Genomic DNA, 20,404 nt, shown 5'->3' with positions numbered 1-20,404 from the left:
TAGGGCCCTAGAGGCCATGATTTACGAAAGTAAAGGCACAGGGAGAAAGATGGGAACAAGGGGGTCTCACCGCGGATGAAAACGAAGACGAAGGCGGCTCGTGGACGGCGGGCCGCGCGGCGGTTTCCGAGCTCGACGGATTCGCTGCTGCTGCGGTGGTTGTGGCTTCCGCGCACTCAGGCGTGTGCAAGAGTGGAGAGGGAGAGGCAGCAGGGAGGGCGGCGACGGGGTCGACTGCTTTTATAGAGGCTGGGGCGCGGGGGGAGACGCTCCCACGACGCGAGGTGGGTGCGGGCGGCGGTTGCGGCTTGACCGCGCGCGGTGCGGGAGATGGGAGACGGCGCCGACAAGCGGGCCCAGACCGTCAGCGGCAGAGAGAAGGAGGGAGGGCGCGGCGGTGGTTGTTCGCCCGATTTGGGCCGGCCCAAGAGGAAAACGGGAGGAGGGGAAAAGAGGGAGGCGAGTGGGCCGGCGGGAAGTTGGGCCAGCAGGCCAAAATGAGGAAGGGAGGGGGAGGGAAAGAATTTCCTTTTCTTTTTTTTCCAAATCAATTTCCAAATTCATTTCCAAATGATTTTTGAATCCTTTTGAGTTTAAATCAAACCACTCAACATATTAAATAAAAAGCTGCAGCATGAGTGCATCAACATGTATATATCCTTATGATTGATTTTAGTTTCACAAAAATTATTATTTTCCTATATTTGAATGCACACATAATAACATAAATAAATCAAATTTAACTATTTTAAAAGAATGCAAATTTTAGGGTGTTACAACAGTGATGCTGAAGCTAAGACAATTAATGTTCTCCTTGTTGGGAACCTGGTGAAGGCTTATCAAGGTGATTACACTATTAGTTTAATGCTTATGAAAATGCTACAATCAGATACACAACTACTTATGCTGATGGTGCCATATCAGGCTAGGAATCTCAGTGTAGATGTTGTTTGTCTCTACTATTTTAGTGTCCCATTCTAGAGGCTGGACCATTTTACAACATGTGCATTTCTATGGCTACCAAATTATAGAGCAATTGAGCATTCACAATTTTCTGATTTTGCAGAGATGGACCACTAAGGTGCGTAAAATACCTGCACTTTTCTCTTTGCTTTGCCACCTTCGTCTAATTATTGCTGGAGTTCAATCATGTGTTCATTACAATGCTTACAAATACGGATTTGGTCCCATACCGTTTCCCAAACTACTGTTAGGAATTTTAACCATTAAATATTTGATTTTAGATTGAGTTTTATTCTCACCAACCAAACATCAAGAAATCTAAAAAAGGAAGCCATTTTATTTTTGGAAAATACATAACTGTTCCCAGTGCCTCCTACTTCTTTTCCATGGATATGAAAAATAAAGTTATTTCCTAAAATCAGATTGACGCTCTTAGCAAAATGGCTCTAAAAGGATATTGTACCAATTGACAGTTTCCTGTTGGGAATTCTGCACCTTTTGTTTATCTGATAGGTTCTTTTTTTCTTCCTTTTCCTTCCAGCAAGCAGTTGCAGAAAGTTTATAAGCAAATCTTGGGCGCCATACTGTTCACGAGTTTCTGCTTTGTTGTTGGTCGAAACAAGTTGATGGATACAACAAGGGAAACTTTAGCTGCTTTTGCATATAAAGACATTACAGTTCTTGCAGCATCGTCATTCTCCTATTAAGGTATGTTTCAGATAGTGTAGAGTTATGCCCTATGCTTATTGCTTCCTTTTGTTTTTTGTTTGTTTTTCATAAATATCTTAGATATACACTTCAGAAAAAGAAACATGATTCAATTCACGTGAAGGGCTTAGCATAGGTAGGTGAATATGATTTCACATTTTATTTACATCTGCAGGAAGGCACAATATTGTGCATTTAATGGTATGCAACTAGTGTTGGCCCTCGATCTCCTTGCACAGGTGAGCAGCAAGCTCACCAACACACCCACACTCCATGGCTAGAGGTAGAAGAAGAGAGAGTGAGCACAGAGCACACACACACAGTACACTCAAGCACTTGCTGAAACTCTGAATATGTGAATGTGATGCAGCTGAACTGCTGCTGGCTGGTGCCTTTTCCTTCTATTTATAGGTGATAGAGACTACAGAAAACAGCCCTAGTGGCTTTCCTAGAAATTACCTAAAAGAAGACCTTGACTTGCAGTCAAGTCTTCTACTGAAACAGCCTAGATGTTGCTATGCACTTGCAAGGAAATTGCTTCTGTGCAAGGCCAGCAGTGGACAACAAGCAATTAACCTATTGTCAACCTTCTGTCCCAGCAAAATAAACAAGGACAGCAGTAGATTATCTTACAACTAGGTCCCATATGTGCTGATGATCCCATATTAATAAGTACACTGTCTTTCCTCAGGAAATGTGGTCAGGTTTCAAAAGTCAAAGTTGCTTTCGGGGTTCACTGAACTACTTGCTTATGTAAGACCCTTCCCTGTACAAATTTTGTGGTAGGCAAAATGCTGAACACGAAGTTCCCTTTCCATGGGGTGGAGTTGCAGCTAGGATGTTACTGAATGAATGGTCCTATTTCTTTTAGCAAACTGAAATACTATAGCTACCTCCGACCTTAGGTTTTTTAGGATAAGCTTTTCCATATTCCTGTTAAAATCTTTCACATTTTTTGGCAATTGATATGTGATGCAACACTAACATTTACAATATTTGCCAAGTATACAGGGTGATCTCTCAAATATTTAGGATGGACTGAACAGTCACGGGCTTAGATAAATGGTTAGCTCTATGAAGGTATCTCAGGTACAATCTTTCCCTGCATAGGATTATCGCAGGCTCTCATATTAATTATCTCAGGTTCAAATAAGTTTAATTCCTTTAATATTATGTTGTACTTAAGATTCTAATCATTTTTTTTGTTCTTAGCTTGGTTTCAAAACTATATATTATTGATGTCCTTATTCCTGTCACTTATTTACCACGGTTTTACTTTCTCTATTATTGCAATGGATCTAATGATTTATTTCTGCAGCTCAATGTGCTATAGGACTTGTGCAGATGAAACACCTGGGGGAGCAAAGGACTTTTCCATTTTCCTGGTTTGTTTAAGCTCCTGCACAAATGCCATTCCTCCCCTTTTGCCTCTTTTCTTTTTTTAATCGATCCCTACCCTTTGAGCAGTAAAGGATATTGATTCATTGATTTACATTGTTGTCCTTTCAAGGAAAAAAATATGTTGGTGCTGGAGCACCTTTTCGAATTTACCAGTCTCTCATATAGTTAGCCATATACAAGCTATCCCTTGCTTATTACCTTGGTTGTATGGCCCTGTTTGTTTAAGCTTTTCTGAGTCTGGCTTATAAGTTGAGCAGGATTATATGATAAGCCACGATCTAGAGAATCTACTGTCAAAAAAGCTAATTATTTCGGGTAGGACATTTTGTACTGGGAACCCTGGACTTTTCTCAAACTGCGTAGTACTATTTACTAATATTCATGTGAGTCTATATCCTTGCAACTGGACCCAAATAAGAGTTTCTATTTACGTTCATGTCCTTCCAAATCGACGCAGGAGGTAGGCGGTAGGGAAGGAAGTCGGTGGTGGGGGAGGGAGCCGGTCCTGGAAGGCGCTGGCTCGAGACCAGATCCGGCAGGGAGGTGGCGGAGGGAGCGAGCTCACCTGCGCACGGAAGGCGGCGGCGGAGGCCAGAAACGGCAGGGAGATGGTGGAGGGTGGCGGCGGAAGGGCGGCTTCACCTGCGCATGGGAGGACAGGGGTGAGCACCTGCGCACGGGAGGACGGGGCGAGCACCTGCACATAGGAGGACGGGGGAGCAGCTGCGCACGGGAAGACGGAGGGGGAGGCAGCGAACACGAACCCGTGTTTTCCAAATTGCGGGCCTTGGCTCGTGTTTCGGCTTCCGTTGCGGGCAATCCGCGAACACGAACGTGCGATCGCGTTCGGGAGGCCATCGCGACCTGTTTGACAGGATTATCCCGCTTCTTCCGGTTACAACGCGCGTTTAAGCAGAACTAAACGGGGCCTGTCGTGTGTTACCGAAGGCGCCTAATTCTGATTTACTCCGTGATGATTTTCATCTCCTTGTCTTCAAACTGTGATGGCTGCAGATTCATATACATCATACATATGAAACAACACTAATCCATTTGGTGATGCTTACAGCATGTCTTTTCTGTTTGCAAAATTAAATTGCGAGATTGAATCCCCAAATTAAAGTGCAAAATTAAACTGTCTTTTCTGTTTGCATGTCCATTTGGTGATGCTTACAGCATGTCTTTTCTGTGATGCTTACAGCATGTCTTTTCCTGTAGTAGTAGGATAGAAATCCCCAAATCTTATGATTGAATGTATGTTTATTTGAGGGAAGTTTCTGATATGTGTTAGATCAGCTCGTATCAAGTTGAAATTTTTTACAGATTTGCAAATAACTGAAAGGAATTTCGGCTGTGTTAGATCAATGAGCAGCATGCAGAAACAACAAAAAACTAAAAGTAATGAATTTGCACTGTTATTATTTTTTTCTATTTTACAGATCTGCTCTACCCTGTTTGTTGTATTCTTAAATTACTGAACCAACTACTAAATGGCGGCTGTAGGAAATCATGCAGTAAACTACTGAACCCTGTTTGAATTGTGGCTAGCATCAGGGTGTATGATTAATTGAGAAATAGTGTTGGTAGGCTGCCACACCCATTTGAGCTGAATCTTTATGCAGAGTGGTGCATAAAAATCCATTTGTGCTTGCCTTTAAGAGATGTATACATGTTGCCACATCCTTATGTTTTTAATCAATTTAACCAGCTTATGTTACTTAGCTACCAGAAGGGCGGGCCTGGTGCAAGCGGTAGAGTCTTACCGCCTGTGACCGGAAGGTCCCGGGTTCGAGTCGCGGTCTCCTCGCATTGCACATGTGAGGGTAAGACTTGCCACTGACACCCTTCCCCAGACCCCGCACAGAGCGGGAGCTCTCTGCACTGGGTACGCCCCTTTTATGTTACTTAGCTACTAGGATATTTTTAATGAATTGCAGTAGCACAATCATGTTTTTGAGTACCGGGCAGTTCTATGTTTGAGAGGATGGTCTACAACTCTGCATGAAGCCATTTTTGTAGCGAGAAGTGCAATGTTAGCATAAAACAGTTATCTTATTTCAATACTTGGGTCCTTTGAGAACAGGCTAGACATCCTGTAAATTCAGATAGCAATGCTTACTGACATGTCCTATTTCACTACATTTGTGCAGGACAATAGTTACCTGGCATGTGTCAGTTGTTTGGTTTGAACCTGATGCTTCTGTGCACCTGTGAGTACATTTGTGCATGACAATAGTTGGTCATGAGTCATCTTTAATAATCTCATCAGTTATGTTTAGTTAATCTCAGTTCTGAACCTGAGACTACGGTATCTGAACCTGAGACTATTGTAGAACCTGAGACTGATCCTTATCTGAAACTTTGAAGTGACATGTTCTGTCTCTGTTCATTTAGGTCCTTGTCTGTTGTGTTCAGGGACGAAGCCAGCGGTGGGGCTAGCGGGGCTTCAGCCTCCCCTACCCATTCTGAGCACGTGTTGTTCCCCTAAGTTTTCCCTTAAATTTTTATGCATACATATGTTAGGTAGGAGGAACTAAGGTTAAGAGAAGATAAAAAAACCTCTATTCTTTTGTTCAGCCCCTCCTAATTTTTTTTCTGGCTTCGTCACTGGTTGTGTTCATATTCTATCTCTGTCCATTTTCTTATCACTTGCATGCAGTGTGAATCTGCAGAGGTGATGCTTGTGATCTCACACATTTGAATGTTTAGTGTGTGAACCTGATGCTTGTGCGAAAGCTTCCTTTACATCTGAAGCCTTGCTTTGACCTTATGTATATATAGGAGATCGAATGAATCCTATAATTTTAATCGGCCACATAATTTATGGTAATGCTCTCTACCGAGTGTCCGTTTAGGCGGACGCACGCCTTTGCTGGGCCTGTGGATCAGGTCTGACCGGTCGAACTCCCCTCATGGCTTCTCCATTTTATTAAAAAATCTGGATGCTTCTCTTTCCTATTTGCTTGTTGCATTCGATTCCAATGGGAGGGACCCACCTCGCGTCCCTGTGCCTCACGCCTCGCGTTGGACCGGTCTCGTGTAGTGCACCCCACTCGCGCCTTGTGTCGCGCTCCCCCGCGTTGCGTCAATGAGCCTTCATTGGGGGGTAGCAAGTAGATGAGCACATGTTGCAATTGTATGTTTCATGCTTTTCATATGTATGTTGCTCATGCTTCATCTGGATGTTTCATATGTTGCAATGACTATACACGTATGTTGCAAGTGTATGTTTCAGCTGTTTTAAATGTGTTGCAAGTGTTTTATCTGGATGTTGTATATGCTGCAGTGGCTATACATGCATGTTGCAATTGTATGTTTCAAATGTTTCGGCTGTTTTAAACGTATGTTGCAAGTGTTTTATCTGGATGTTGCATTGTTGTAGTGGCCATACACATATGTTGTAAGAGTATGTTGTAAATGTTTTATCTGTTTCAAACGTGTGTTGAAGCAAATGCTTTATGTTGCAAGTGTTCCATGAGCATGAACAGGAAGTGGGTGTTGTGGAGGTGGTCCCCTCGAACGCAGCGGTCCCCGCGCGCACAGGAAGCGAAGCGGGAGTGGTGGCCTCCACGCGCATGCACAACAATAGGCGCATGCATACCGCAGCAGCAGGCGGGGCTGGGCCGGCATGCGCGGCAGCACAGCACGCGTCGAGAACAACAATGTGTGGGTGGAGAGGCAGGCAGGAGCTGCATACCTTATTCTTTGATCTCCCTGTGATCACACAGTTAAACTCAAGCCTCACTAGCCTTTTTAGATGGATTCAAGCAACATGCATGTGGGCAGCAAGCGCAGGCGTTCGAACGGATGCGGTGTTCGGACGTCTGCGCTAGTCTCTCTGTTATTTAATAAATTCACCCATTGTTTAGGATTGTACGAAGATATGGTACCAACTTGTTTGTTAAAAATGCAATGCAACTTGTAAGTATTATTTAGTATTCTCTCCATTTTAAAATATAAGGTATCTAAATATTTTAAAATTTTCAAAATATAAGGGGACTGTGGGGGTATGACCCTCGATGCCCATAGGGCTGTACATGGGCCGAGCCGCCAGGGGAGGCCCAGCCCACAAGAATCAAGCCGCGCGGGGCACGGCACAGGTCGGCGTGCGCCGCAAGACTGCGTGAAGCATCCTTGATGACGAAGGAAAATCTGATCGGATATGCTAGATATCATATTCCTTGTAAACACATATCATGTAACCGATGATATTTTCAACCGACCTGTAACCCTACCCCCGAGCTATATAAGGCGGGTAGGGACCCCCTCGTTTTCACCTCACCTCACAATACAATCCACCAAAGACATGACGTAGGGTATTACGTCAAGCTGACGACCTGAACCTGCCAAATCCCTGTCTCTTGCGTTCTGTGTCACCGTCTAGTTTCTGTCACGCGCACCTCCACTGATTCATCTACTACCGTGGGCATACCCATTGGTAGACTGTCGGCCGTATTTCGTCGATAGTGGCACGCCAGGGAGGGGGTGTGCGTGCTGATTCCATGGCGAGCTAGATGGTCTGCTTTTCAAGCTCCATGATCCTTCCAGAGTCTGGCCAGACCTTTACGGTCAGATCTTTGACCTGGATCATTGGTGCCAACGGCGTCGAGGAAATTGTGGAGATGGTGCAGAATCACCCTGCGCCGATCGTGCCAACAACTTCAACGACATCTCTGATCTCGGCATCCCGCCGCTGGGTTAGGAGATCCATCAGCAACGACGATCTGATCGCATCTATTGATTGGGTCACAGACTAAGCGGAATGTCAGCTCCTCGTGGACTCGGTCTTAGATCGATCTACTACGAGCTACAAAACTCCTGTGCTCCAAGGTCGCCGAGCCACTATGACCGAGCAATCTGCTCGGCCACGTCATCAGGGGTGGCAAGATTCAGATATGGTGATCACGGCAACTCCAGAAGGGCATATAGTGCGATGCCGACCACTCCCTGCAACTGGCCTATGCCTGGCCGACTACGAAGCCCCGATGGAGAATATACCGAGGCCCTATCCTTTTGGGCTAGAGGGCGTGGGATCTGCGAACCAAAATGCCATCCACCACCTTTTCATCGACCACCAGATGACCTCTACAAGATTGATCTACCTAAGGCCGATCAATCTACGCCCGTGTTCAACATGGTGGCTATTCATCAACTACCAGATGATTCTCTCCACAACATCTTGGATGAGAGCCCCGACGCATACTCTGAGGGCTCCACCGAGACCGTCTCCAGCTGTCCCCCTTTTCCACTAAGATTCAGGGGCAAAATCTTTCATATTAGCCACGATAGCGTCACCAAGGATGGCGAAACCACAGAAGAGCGCAATGCTCGCCTAGCGAAGAACGCCGATCGTCAATGTCGCCGAGATGAAGAAGCCGCCCGTAGAGTTGACGGGGATCCCAACACCCCGCACCACGCGTGCCACAATTTGGAGGACGAGTTCGACATGGTGGGCAACCAACCGGTATAGAAGATGCCAAGCGCTAATCTCGCTATCGTTTTCAATGAGTTGGAGAAGCTCCCACAGACTATAGAAGTCGAGAAGATCCAAACGCATGTCAAAGCAGCCCAAGTCCAAGTCAATGAGATCCGGTATCCTGCTCCGTCCTACTCGACTGTGCTGGCTCATAGCCGTCGTCCTCATAGCTTCCACCACGACAGAGGAAGTCAACATCAGGGCTCTGAGCACCCTCGACCCCAAACTGGCGGCCCCTACCTTTATCAAGGATCTAGGGGCAACTATGAAGGATATTCGGATCAAGGCAAATGCCTTCCTCATCCATAGGGCGTCCGAGTCAGCAACCATAGCGCCAACCAGGAGGTGAATCAACCCTTGCCGTATGATGTTCGCGAATGCATCAACGCCAACATCGATGTCCATGATTGCATCGAGAATAGCAAGTCCGCGCGCCACAATGCAGTGATGGAACGCCGGTGCCAGTATGACACCGAGCATGGAGCACCTGGTGCCGCCCGAGCACTACCTATCCCTGGCGCCCCTGGACTTCGTCCCTTCATGGTAAGATTCTGAGCTATCCGGTGGCCCACAAGCTTCAAGATCTTTGGAGTGGACACCTACGATGGCAAGGCCAACCCCGCGGAGTGGTTAACGCACTACGAGATCACCGTGAGAGCTGCAGGCAGAAGCGAAGATGTGATGGTAAATTACCTATCCATCATGCTCAACCAGTCTACGAACAACTAGCTCCTCAGCCTACGGGAGGACTCCATCCAATCTTGGGATGACCTCAAGAAGGTCTTCACCGAGAACTACATGGTCACCTGCGAGCAGCCAGACACCAAGTATGACTTGGAAAAGCTTCATCAGACCTTCAGGGACCCCCTATGTAGCTTCACCAGGTGCTTCTTGAAGACGAGGAACTCCATCCCCAACATCAGCGACAGCGAGGCCATTGCCATGTTCACCAAGGGGCTCCTCTACCATGAGTAGCTCCATGGAAAATTATACCACAAGAGGCCTATAACCATCGGCGAGCTGATACAGATAGCAAATGGCTATGCCGATGCTGAGGAAGGCCCGCTCTGATCTCCACCAACGTTGTCATGATGACCATCGTGAATAAAGGCATTATGACGACCGCGACTGCCGCCATGATGACCGCAACCATCGCCACGATGAATGGGACCGTCGCCCCGACGATCGCGAGCACCGGTGCAATGATTGCCCAGAGAGCTCCAGAGGAAGACAAAACCACCACCGTAGGCCTGATAACTAGGTCAACGCCATCAACGCTCCTCACGCTAAGCGCACCTACGACGTCGACTACGCCAAGCTCCTAGACAGTCCATGCCCTATTCATAAAGGTGCTAAGCATACCATGGGAGAGTGCAAAGGCCTGAATAGGGCTTTCTGCGTTGAGGATGCGAAGAGGCCACGACACAATGACGACGGCCTAGGTGGAGGATGGGAGAAGGATGCAGGCCTAGCCTACCAGGACGCCACCAAGACCGTCGCCTCCATCTTCGGTGGGAGAGCTGCCTCCGAGAATAGGTGGGAACAGAAGCTCACCGCCCGGTAGATCATGTCGGTCACCACCTACGATGGCAAAGTCATAGATCCAAAGTAGTTGAACTAGTCGGAGCACCCGATCATCTTCTCTAGGGCCAACCAGTGGGCATATATCCCATATCTTGGGCATTTCCCCCTCGTCCTAGATCCTATCATCAAGGGCGTGCATTTCTAGAAGGTCCTCATCGATGGAGGGAGCGCCCTCAACATCCTGTTCGCTAGCTTCCTAGCTGAGCTAGGGCTCAAGAAGGAAGACCTCACCCCTATGGACTCTCCATTCTAGGGGATCGTTCTTGGGAAAGTGTCCCAAGCTCTGGGGCAGATCACTCGGCCGGTACAGTTCAACACCGCCAAGTACTTTCGCACCGACTATGTCAACTTCCTGGTTGCTGACTTCAACATAGCGTACCACGCCATCCTCGGCCGACCAGCCCTCGCCAAGTTCATGGTTGTGCCACACTACACGTACCTAGTGTTGAAGATGCCGACGGAGTAGGGGATCCTCTCCTTGCGCGCCAACCTCGACATTGCCTACACCTGTGAGAAGGAAAGCTTTGCGCTCGTCAAGGCTACCGACATCTCTAGCCACATGCAGGACTATCTTTCTACTTCACAGCTGATACCACCAGAGGATATGGAGATCCCTACAACGGAGGCCGCCCAAGCATCAACCAAGTCCAAGTAGGTGAAGGAGGTGGTCCTCATCCCTGGTGACCGGAGCAAAACTGCTCAGATTCGGGCCGACCTCAATCCTAAATAGGAAGACATGCTCGTTAGCTTCCTAAGGGAGCACATCAATGTGTTCATATGGAAACCTGTAGACATGCCCGGCATACCTCGGGACCTGATCGAGCACTCCTTAAACGTCTCGACGACCGCCAAGCCAATCAAGCAGAAGCTTCGATGATTCGCACAGGACAAAAAGGAGGCTATTAGGGTAGAAATAACACGGCTCTTAGCTGTCAGTTTTATTAAAGAGATGTATCATCCATAGTGGTTAGCCAACCTGATTCATGTAAGAAAGAAGAATAAAGAATGGAGAATGTGCATTGATCACATCGATCTGAACAAACACTGCCCTAAAGACCCCTTCGGCTTACCCCGCATTGACGAGGTCGTAGATTCCACAGCCAGTTGCGAGATCATATGCTTTTTAGATTGTTACTCTGGTTATCACCAGATCGCCCTGAAGGAAGAAGATCAGGTCAAGACGTCATTCATCACGCCCTTCGGCGCCTACTGCTACACGACCATGTCCTTCGGGCTTAAGAACGCTAGTGCTACATGTCAAAGAGCTATATAGCGTTGCCTTAAGGACCAGATCAGGAAGAACGTTGAGGCTTACGTTGATGACATGGTGGTTAAGTCTAAGACTGCCGATACCCACATCTTCGACCTCACCAAAACCTTCAAAGCCCTAAAGGTGTATCGATGGAAGCTGAATCCCACTAAGTGTATTTTTGGTGTTCCATCCGGTATCCTACTAGGCAACATCTAGCCACCGCGGCATCGAAGCCAATTCAGAAAAGGTAGGGGCGGTGACCAAGATGAAACCACCAACCTGCGTCAAGGACGTCAAGAAGCTAACGGGGTGCATGGCAGCTTTGAGTCATTTCATATCCCATTTGGATGAAAAGGGACTCCCCTTCTTCAAGCTACTCATGGCTCAAGAAAAGTTTGTCTAGTCGGAGGACACTAACAAGGCATTCGCCGAACTCAAGCGGTTTCTTGCCTCACCTCCGATCATGACTGTGCCCCAAACGAGCAAAACCCTGCTAGTCTACATCGTGACGACCAACTGGGTGGTCAGCACGACCATTGTTGTCGAGCGTGAAGAGGCTGGACATGCATACAAAGTGCAACGCCTGGTCTACTTCATCAGCAAGGTCCTGAACGAGTCTAAGACTCACTATTTTCAGGTCCAGAAGCTGCTATATGCCATCCTGATCACATCCTGGAAGCTCCGCCATTACTTCGAAGCTTACCCCATAGCAGTGGTTACTAAGTACCCACTCGGTGACATCCTCCGCAACAAGGAAGCCAGTGACCACATCATTAAATGGGTGGTCGAGCTTGGCACCTATACCATCGAGTTAGGCCACGCTAGACAATCAAGTCATAGGCGCTCACCGATCTCATCGCTGAGTGGACAGATATGCAGACTCCTATCCCGATTAACCACCACGAGCACTAGACCATGTACTTTGACGGATCCCTTAACCTCGGTGGCGCCGGGGCAGGTGTATACTTCATCTCTCCATCAGGGACAAACTTCACTATGTCCTCTGCATCCACTTCCGAGCATCCAACAACACCATGGAATACGAGGTAGCACTACATAGTCTCCATATAGTCGTAGAGCTCGGCATCAAATGCCTCATGGTATATGGCGACTCCGCACTTGTAATCAACCAACTCAACAAAGACTGGAGCTGCACCAGTGAGAAGATGGACGCTTACTGCGTGGTGATTAGGAAACTCAAAGACAAGTTCTACGGAATCGAATACCATCTTATGGTTTAGGCTAATAATCAAGCAGCCGATGAGCTATCGAAGTTAGGGTCAACCTGAGCAAAAGTCCTAGCCGAAGTGTTCATCCAGGACCTTGTGACCCCTTCCATCAAGCAGGGGCAAGAAGGTGTTGAAGAAAAGCCACCTGCTAAGCAGTGATTGGAGGGTGCCTTTCATGAAATACCTAACCACTACAAACATCCCGACTAACAACATAGAGAGAGAGTGCCTCACCCGTCGTAGCAAGCATTACATCCTAGTCGATGGAAAGCTGATGCGCAAGAATGCAAAGGAGGAGCTACTCCAAAGGTGCGTCTCCAAGGAAGGAGAGAAAATACTCAAGGAGATCCACGTCGACACCTGTGGCATCCACGTAGCCTCTAGAACATTGGCTGGCAAAGCCTTTTGAGCTAGTTTCGATTGGCCTTCAGCCATCGCCAACACAGAAGCACTCGTTCACCGGTGTGAGAATTGCTAGTTTTTTGCTAAGCAAATCCATGTCCCAGCCCAGGCCCTATAGACGATTCCTGCTTCTAGACCCTTTGCATGCTAGGGACTGGATATGACCAGGCCATTGAAGCCTACGCTAGGAGGATTTTGCTAGGTCTATGTATGCATTGACATGTTCTCCAAGTGGATTGAATACAATCCCCTTGTCCAGGCCACAGTGAAAAAGGCAACTGAGCTGCTCGACGACATCATACATAGGTTTGGCCTGCCAAATAGTATCATCACAGACCTACGGTCTATGTTCACCGGTAGCGACTTTTAGGATTTATGTAATGAAATGTGCATCTTAGTCAAGTACGTTTTGGTGGCACACCCCAGGGCAAATGGCCAGGTCGAACGCGCCAATGGCATGATTCTGAATGCATTGAAGAAAAGGCTCTCGAGAAGGAGCAGAAGCACCGAGGCAAATGGCTCAAGGAATTACTGGCCGTGGTCTAGGGACTAAGGACCCAACCTAGTCGCAACACTAGGGTGGAGCACTACGACGAGAACTCCGACCGAGCTCGGGTTGATGATATCAATTTCCAAGAAGAAGAGCGCCAGGTCTCATGTGTTTGGATGGCAAAGTACCTCGACGGCTTGTGTAGATACTACAACTGCAACGTCAATGATACATTCTTCATGGTCGAAGATTTAGTACTCCATAGGAAATAGAAGACATAAGGCATGCACAAGCTCTCATCACCCTAGGAGGGCCCCTACATTGTTAAGGCAGTCACCGACCAGGGTCTTACAGACTATGCGACATGGACGAAGTAGACGTCCCAAACTCCTGGCACATTGACCTCCTTAGGCACTTCTATCCTTGAAGCATTCCATACAAAGATATGTACCTTTCATATTCAAGTATTCAATAAAGTTACTCGCTCTGATGTTTCTTCATGTTGTTTTCCCCTTGTTTTTTTTGCTAAGCGATCTTTCTCCATGTATAACATCTTAAAGATGACATACAACTATGCCTAAGGTAAATCCCCAAATAGTCATGTTTACGCTCGGATGCCCCCAGAGATGGCCCTATCACCGGCTTCTCCCTACACGTGCACGAGCATCTACCCTCTGCGTTACGGGTGGTCGGCATCGGCTCCTTGGCGATGCCTTGTTTTCCTACATGTACATGGGCTCTACGCTCTAGGTTATGGTTTATAGACTAGCCAGGGCTGGAGACTCAGCTACAAACTAACTGATCGGATGGTTTATATTAAATATAAATACAAACTTCACAATAACACTAAGTGTTCACCGAAAAGCTGCTAAGCACCTTTACACAGCATTACAACAAAAGTTTTTTCCTAATATACTAGACATTGTCTTGTCCCTCGCCTTATAGGTCGACGTCTCCAGCAAGCTTCACCGCTACTTCCTCCGCCTCGTCTTCTAGCTTCGTGATCTTCTGCGCGTTTGTCCCTCGGGTGAAGCCGGCCATTATCACTTCGGGTTTTACTGAAGGATAATGCGACTGCAGCACCATGAGCGCATGGACGATGGCTCCATGGGCAGCGCTGCGGGTGAACTCCTTGAAGTCTGTCCACACCATCTGGCACCAGTCCATGGTCGTCTGTGGTGGCAAGTCACCGGGCGGCCACGTTGCCCCTTTGGGTGGTGCGAAACCAATGGAATCGAGCATGAGTTTGATCCCTGCTGTCACTGCCTCTAGCTTCTCATCCCAGGCCTTCACCTGGTCTCCAAAGACCTTGAACTATGCATGTGCCTGGTAACGGTACTCTGCAACACAGTAGCAACATGTTAAGCATTGTTTCTAATAATGCAAAAACAAAGTCAATGGAAGGTGTTGTAACAGAACCACCCAATTTATACAAGATCAAATACGGCTGTCCCCGCTAACACGTTGACACACACATACTTTCACTCATATAAACTCGGTAGTCTGCCGAGTGTCTCGAAAGACCTCGGTAAATCAACATTACAACCAAGATCACGTGATTAAGCAAATACACATCACATACGCAGAGTTGCAGCGGAAAATAATATTACAAATGGATTCACAAATAATAGTACAAGTTTGGGTTTCAAAACCGATTAGTGAAAACAACATAGCTTTCAAAAGATTACATTAATATATGTTCCAAATACATTGCTAGCATAAGTGACATCATCTGACAAAAGCATATAGATGAGAAGTAACTATAGAATCACTGAGCCCATCGGCGGTTACCCACCATCTTCAACAGGCCAAGAACTTCACCTGCAACATGGTGGGATAAACCCTGAGTATGAGAAGGTACTCAGCTAGACTTACCTGTCAAAACTAGAAATAAAGGACACCAAGGGTCATGCAAGGCTTATGAGGTGGGCTAGCTTGACACAGTTGCATAAAAGAGCTTATGAATATAGTGACCAATTTAAACTTAGCATCAAGTTTATCATCATTTACCTGACCACTAGATTAGCACCTGTGCTAGAGCACTCACTTATTAGGAGCAAACAATATTAACCATAGCAGGTATAATAAGGCTGTCATCATCATATCATCATTTCTGAACCATTATGTTATTTAGTGTATCTACTTTGGAGATAAGCCCGTCAAGTTCTCACTAACCGGGAGAGACGGCGACTCGAATCGAATTACAACTCAGCTGAGGGGGTATTCCTAACTCTCACCCTGGCATACATTGCAAGGGTAGCCGTGGGTCACCTTTGGGACATCTCAGGAACCAAATTCGCGGGTTCGATCAGCGCCAGCACTCTCAGGGATTACCCTTCTGCTAGGACGATCAGGACTTTTAAATCACCTACCCTTGGAGAGGCGAGAGAGGAGGCGAGGGCCGCTCGGGCGCTCAGTCTTGGAGGCGCAAGGCGCGAGGCGGCGCGACAGAGAGGCAAGGCATGCGGCTGCGGCGGGGGCGCGCTGCTCGCGCATGGCCGCCACGCACAGGGCACGCGTCGCCCCTTTGAGTCATTCCACCGAGCAGCTGGCAAGCGACGATGTGGCCACATTAGAACCAAGTTTTGGGCATCTTCGGGGCATATTCGGTTCTAGGAGCCTTAAGCAAAGTGGCTGATCTCTAAGTCCTCTCCAACATTCGTTAAGGGTAATTGGCTATTAGGGCAGTAGGTTAGTGGCTAATTAAGCCCCAAAATGACAGTGTCAGTGCCTTGATAGCGGTTAAGTAAACGCAAAATTGAGGACCAAAACGGAGTCAAACTTAGTGCAACCTTTTGTATGCTCTTCTCCAATATATTACCTTCAACTTTTATTTTTGGACCAACTCAAGTTGCTTAACGAATTTCGGAGAACGTGGAATGCCAATGGCGACGACGATGAATTCCAGACTTAGAAAAATTCTAAGTCTGACAACAGCCACTGATTCAATTTTCGAGCCTCTGTTTGACTTAGTTCCAAGTTGATCTAGCTCTTGCTCCAAAAACAAAGTTTGTTCTACATGATAAGGACTACGACTTTAATTTAAGGTCCAACCTCAAAACTAGTATAGAACCTACTGTTCTACTTTGACCAAAGTAGGATCACGATGAAGCTTAAATCATCCTTTTTGATCCATTAGAGCATTTTTTGGCCACCTGCTCAACATGAACCCTTCATAACTTTTGTTCATGAGTGCAAGTAGAGTTGTTTGAGCAAGGTTGCAAGGTTTGATTGATGACCTACATTTCCATTCACTTAATAGTGCAATTCACGCACTTAGTAAAATCATTCCAATAAGGATATAACTTATCATTTCATGTGACTTTTTGATTCCAAACTTCATGAAACTTTTCCAGTGATCCATATAGATGGGTATTGATGTGAGACACATGAAGATATTCCAATAACACCAGCCAAGCATATATCTTTAAAAGGGCCTATATGTAAAGCAAGGGTGCAATATCCGAGTTTAGGTTGGGGCTCATTTCCATAGGTTTGACCTTGACATCTTCATCGTCACTTAATCTGTCATGTTTGAGCTCAAACCCATAGCTTAACTAGTGACAAACACCTGGGGTGTTACAGGCGTACTTACATTCAAGATCTGTGGTGGCCTTCTTGGCTTTTTCCTCCACCTCTTCCTTCCCGTTGAGGAGTTGGCCGATAGCCTCGTAGGAATGGCCGAGCTCCATCTCTAGGGGTGCACACCATAGGCAGATGTTTTACAATGCTATGCATCAATAGAGCAAGGTCCAAGGCCATGCCTTTTTGTTGGTCAGAACTGTGGCTAAGCCGCTCGGTCAGCGACCGGCTCTCTACCTCTAGTTGCTGGTGTTCCTTCTCCAACGCTAGGACCTTCATTTCCAAATCCTCTCTACGGTGGCATTCTTGGGTTAGGCATGCCTAGAGGTCTATCCCTGATGTCTGTAGTTTTTTGTTCTCCTCCAGCACTAGGGCCATCTCTTCCAACTGCTGCCAGCGTTGCTTGAATATCTTCATCACATTCTGTAGAAGCAAATGTTCAAAGACTACATCCTACAAGATACACAACACAAGATTACTTTAGGCTTACCTCAATTTGTCTAATCATCGCTGACAGATCACCCCTCAACCTCTTTGTCTCCGTGCTCGCCTCCCCCTCTTCTAGCATGTCGAACTCATCGCCACGCCAGATAACCGTGTGGAGGACCTAGGGTGGCTAAGCGGGCTCCCAAACAATTTCTTCAATCTCCACAGCAGCTATCCTCGGAGGGGACCTCCTCGGTCGCTACTATGCTCAGACGGGACATCTGAGCCCCATTCCTATCACCGATGTCGCCGTGGCATCGCTTGTTCGGTAACCATGGGCGGATCCTGCATAGCACTACTTGGCACATTCCCCACGGTCTCCATCCCTACTCCAATAGGGTCAGCTGACGTCCCTGCCATGGCCCACACTTCTTCATAGCCTGGCATATCTGTTGGATCACCTTCGTCATATGCCCCACCTCCAGGCGACATTGGCCCAGCAGCCAGCGGCTCCTCCATGGTGGGGCCAACGGGATCTACGGTAGGCAACTGCTCCACAGCGAGGGTGACCAGGTCCGCTCCTGCTTGACCCTACTCAGCATCAGGAGACTCTAGCTCTGCCGTGCGCCGCCTGTCATTAGCGGTCGATGCATGTAGGTCCTCCATTGACTTCGCGCTATGACAAGGAAACAACTCGTTAAACAAAAGACTTCACACTAAAGGAATATTGCAAAAAAGGGGGAACTTACAATTGGGACTCTCGCCACACAAATCTAAACTAGCGTGCCCATCCAGAGCTACCCTATCCAGCAGCAGAGCTGGCCGGTGTTTTTGTGTCCCTCTAACTGGCAGCCTCGGTCGCCACTACTGGCGTCACCCATGTAGTTTCGAGGACTATGGTGGCTGTCTTGGCTATCGGTGCTAGGGTTGCCCGAGCACTCTTGGGGACTGCCGCTATGGCTTCATGTGTTCGCCACCTCCCCCGTGTCTCTGCACCGGCTAGCACAGTCGATGGAGGCATCTCGGTGCTCAGAGGTGGTGAAACCACCGGTCCGTCGTCATCAGATGAATTCGATAGAACCATCTTCCGCCTCCGGGGTTGGGCAAGACCACCAATGCTAACCATCCCCTCCTCACCATAGGAGGACCTCGTCATCTTCCTCCTCTTTGGGATGGTTCTTCATCAACTGACCGCTTCCCTTGGAGCTTCTCATGGACATACATCGACCACTCATCTCCATCTATGGCTCCGTGCTGAGCTAGTCTGATGCTAGGGACTGCTTGGTCGGGTGTCTACGGCCCTCGGCCACTCCTCCAATGGCACTGCCGAGAAGTACACCGCTCGGTCTTGCCCATGAATCTTCAACAATGCAAATGAATACATTGCATAACCAAAAAGAACAAGTAAACACCATAAGAAGACTCTTACCGCTGGGGGAAGATTTCTGATGCTAAATGCCCTCTATTGATCCCTGATGGACAACTGACCTGTGAGATTGAACAACATCATGATCCGGTGTTTGACTTCCTCCCGGTCAATCTCCTCGGGCACCTCATGGGTTCCATCAGTATCCCCTCAGAACTCAAATCTAGGGTGCGCCCTCTCTTTGCAGGACTGGATCCACTAGAAGGTGAAGTTTGTTGCCACAATGACTCCATCGAGTCTCTTGCGGTTTATCAAACCCAGGAGCTCCCTCACCTGCTCCATCCCATTGGAACTAGGCCTCTCTAACCACATGGGGTCGCTCATTGGAATTTGATCGACGTCGCACGCCACATATGGCTCCACCTGCCTGATATAGAACCACTTCGAAGCCCAATACTTCACATTCATGTTTAGGGGAATAGGGATGTACTGGCTCATCATCCCGTCCTACAGTTGCATATAAGCTCCCTCGACCACCCGGGAACGAGTCCCTCCCTTGACTTTGAGACAGAAAAAGTGGCGGAATAGATCAAAATGGGGACGGATCCCAAGGTATGATTCACAAAGATTGATGAAAATGGCAACATATAAGATGGAATTGGGGCCTAGATTGCAAAGGCTGATGCCATAATAGGCAATCAATTCACGGAGAAAGGGATGAATTGGAACACCAAATCCACGGAAAGAAGTAATCCTCGAACATGACCAACTCATCGGTGTGAGGTGTAGGGAAGTCCTCATCTACCACCGGGTGCCATCCCGCCATCACCCTGTCGGACAACACACCATGCACCACCAGGCTATTTAGCGCCACCTCACTACTGATGGACCGCACCCACTCTTCATCCCGATGGACCCCACAGGCTGTCTTCTTCTAACTCCCGCGGCCTCTCTTCGACGCCATTGAACAGATGTGGGAGCGGAGATTGCTTGGTGCTGGGATCTGCCCTAGCGGTGAAGTGGTTGTAGATGAAGAGATGTGTGTGTGTGAGCGCAAGGAAGATGATGAGGCGATGGAGAAATGGGGAATGCGCCTCGGAGCCATGGTGGATTTATAACGGTTCAACCCTGACTCTTTACCTTCTAGTTTTTTGGGAAATCGCACCCATCGCGTCATGTTGATCCATGAAATCTCCATGTGCCATCATGGGCCATTAACTGGGCCTAGTGGATCTACAAGTCAAGTCGCGTCGTACGTGGGCCGCCAAATGGAATTAAGTGCTAAAGCGCTATTTTCATAGATATTATTCGTTATCTTTCAAGCAAGATTATTTCCTTTTCTGATCCTGCTATAAGATTTTCTTTTCAATGTTCTAGTAGGCTCGGGGACTATGTGTGTACATGTCATCTTGCGATGATTGTACTATTTTCTATGCTACTTTCCCTCAGCTAAGCTAGGGACTATGTTGTCACCCGAAGTCTACTGTTTTGGACCCTGGCACCATGTGAATACTTCACCTACTAT

The 20,404-nt window shown here is 47.5% G+C and overlaps 1 long non-coding RNA gene across 1 annotated transcript; it reads left to right on the top strand.

The window, feature by feature from the left end:
• Window positions 1-1,515: 1,515 nt before the first annotated feature.
• Window positions 1,516-3,038, top strand: LOC136551263 (uncharacterized). Its single transcript, XR_010782512.1, has 3 exons — window positions 1,516-1,671; window positions 2,683-2,760; window positions 2,990-3,038. It is a non-coding gene; the product is annotated as an uncharacterized lncRNA (long non-coding RNA).
• Window positions 3,039-20,404: the final 17,366 nt, after the last annotated feature.

The sequence above is a fragment of the Miscanthus floridulus genome, chromosome 4, assembly GCF_019320115.1.
Source record: "Miscanthus floridulus cultivar M001 chromosome 4, ASM1932011v1, whole genome shotgun sequence".
In the NCBI taxonomy this organism is placed as follows: domain Eukaryota; kingdom Viridiplantae; phylum Streptophyta; class Magnoliopsida; order Poales; family Poaceae; genus Miscanthus; species Miscanthus floridulus.
Note: the sequence above shows the minus strand (reverse complement) of the source record. Positions and strands in the feature narration are given on the sequence as shown.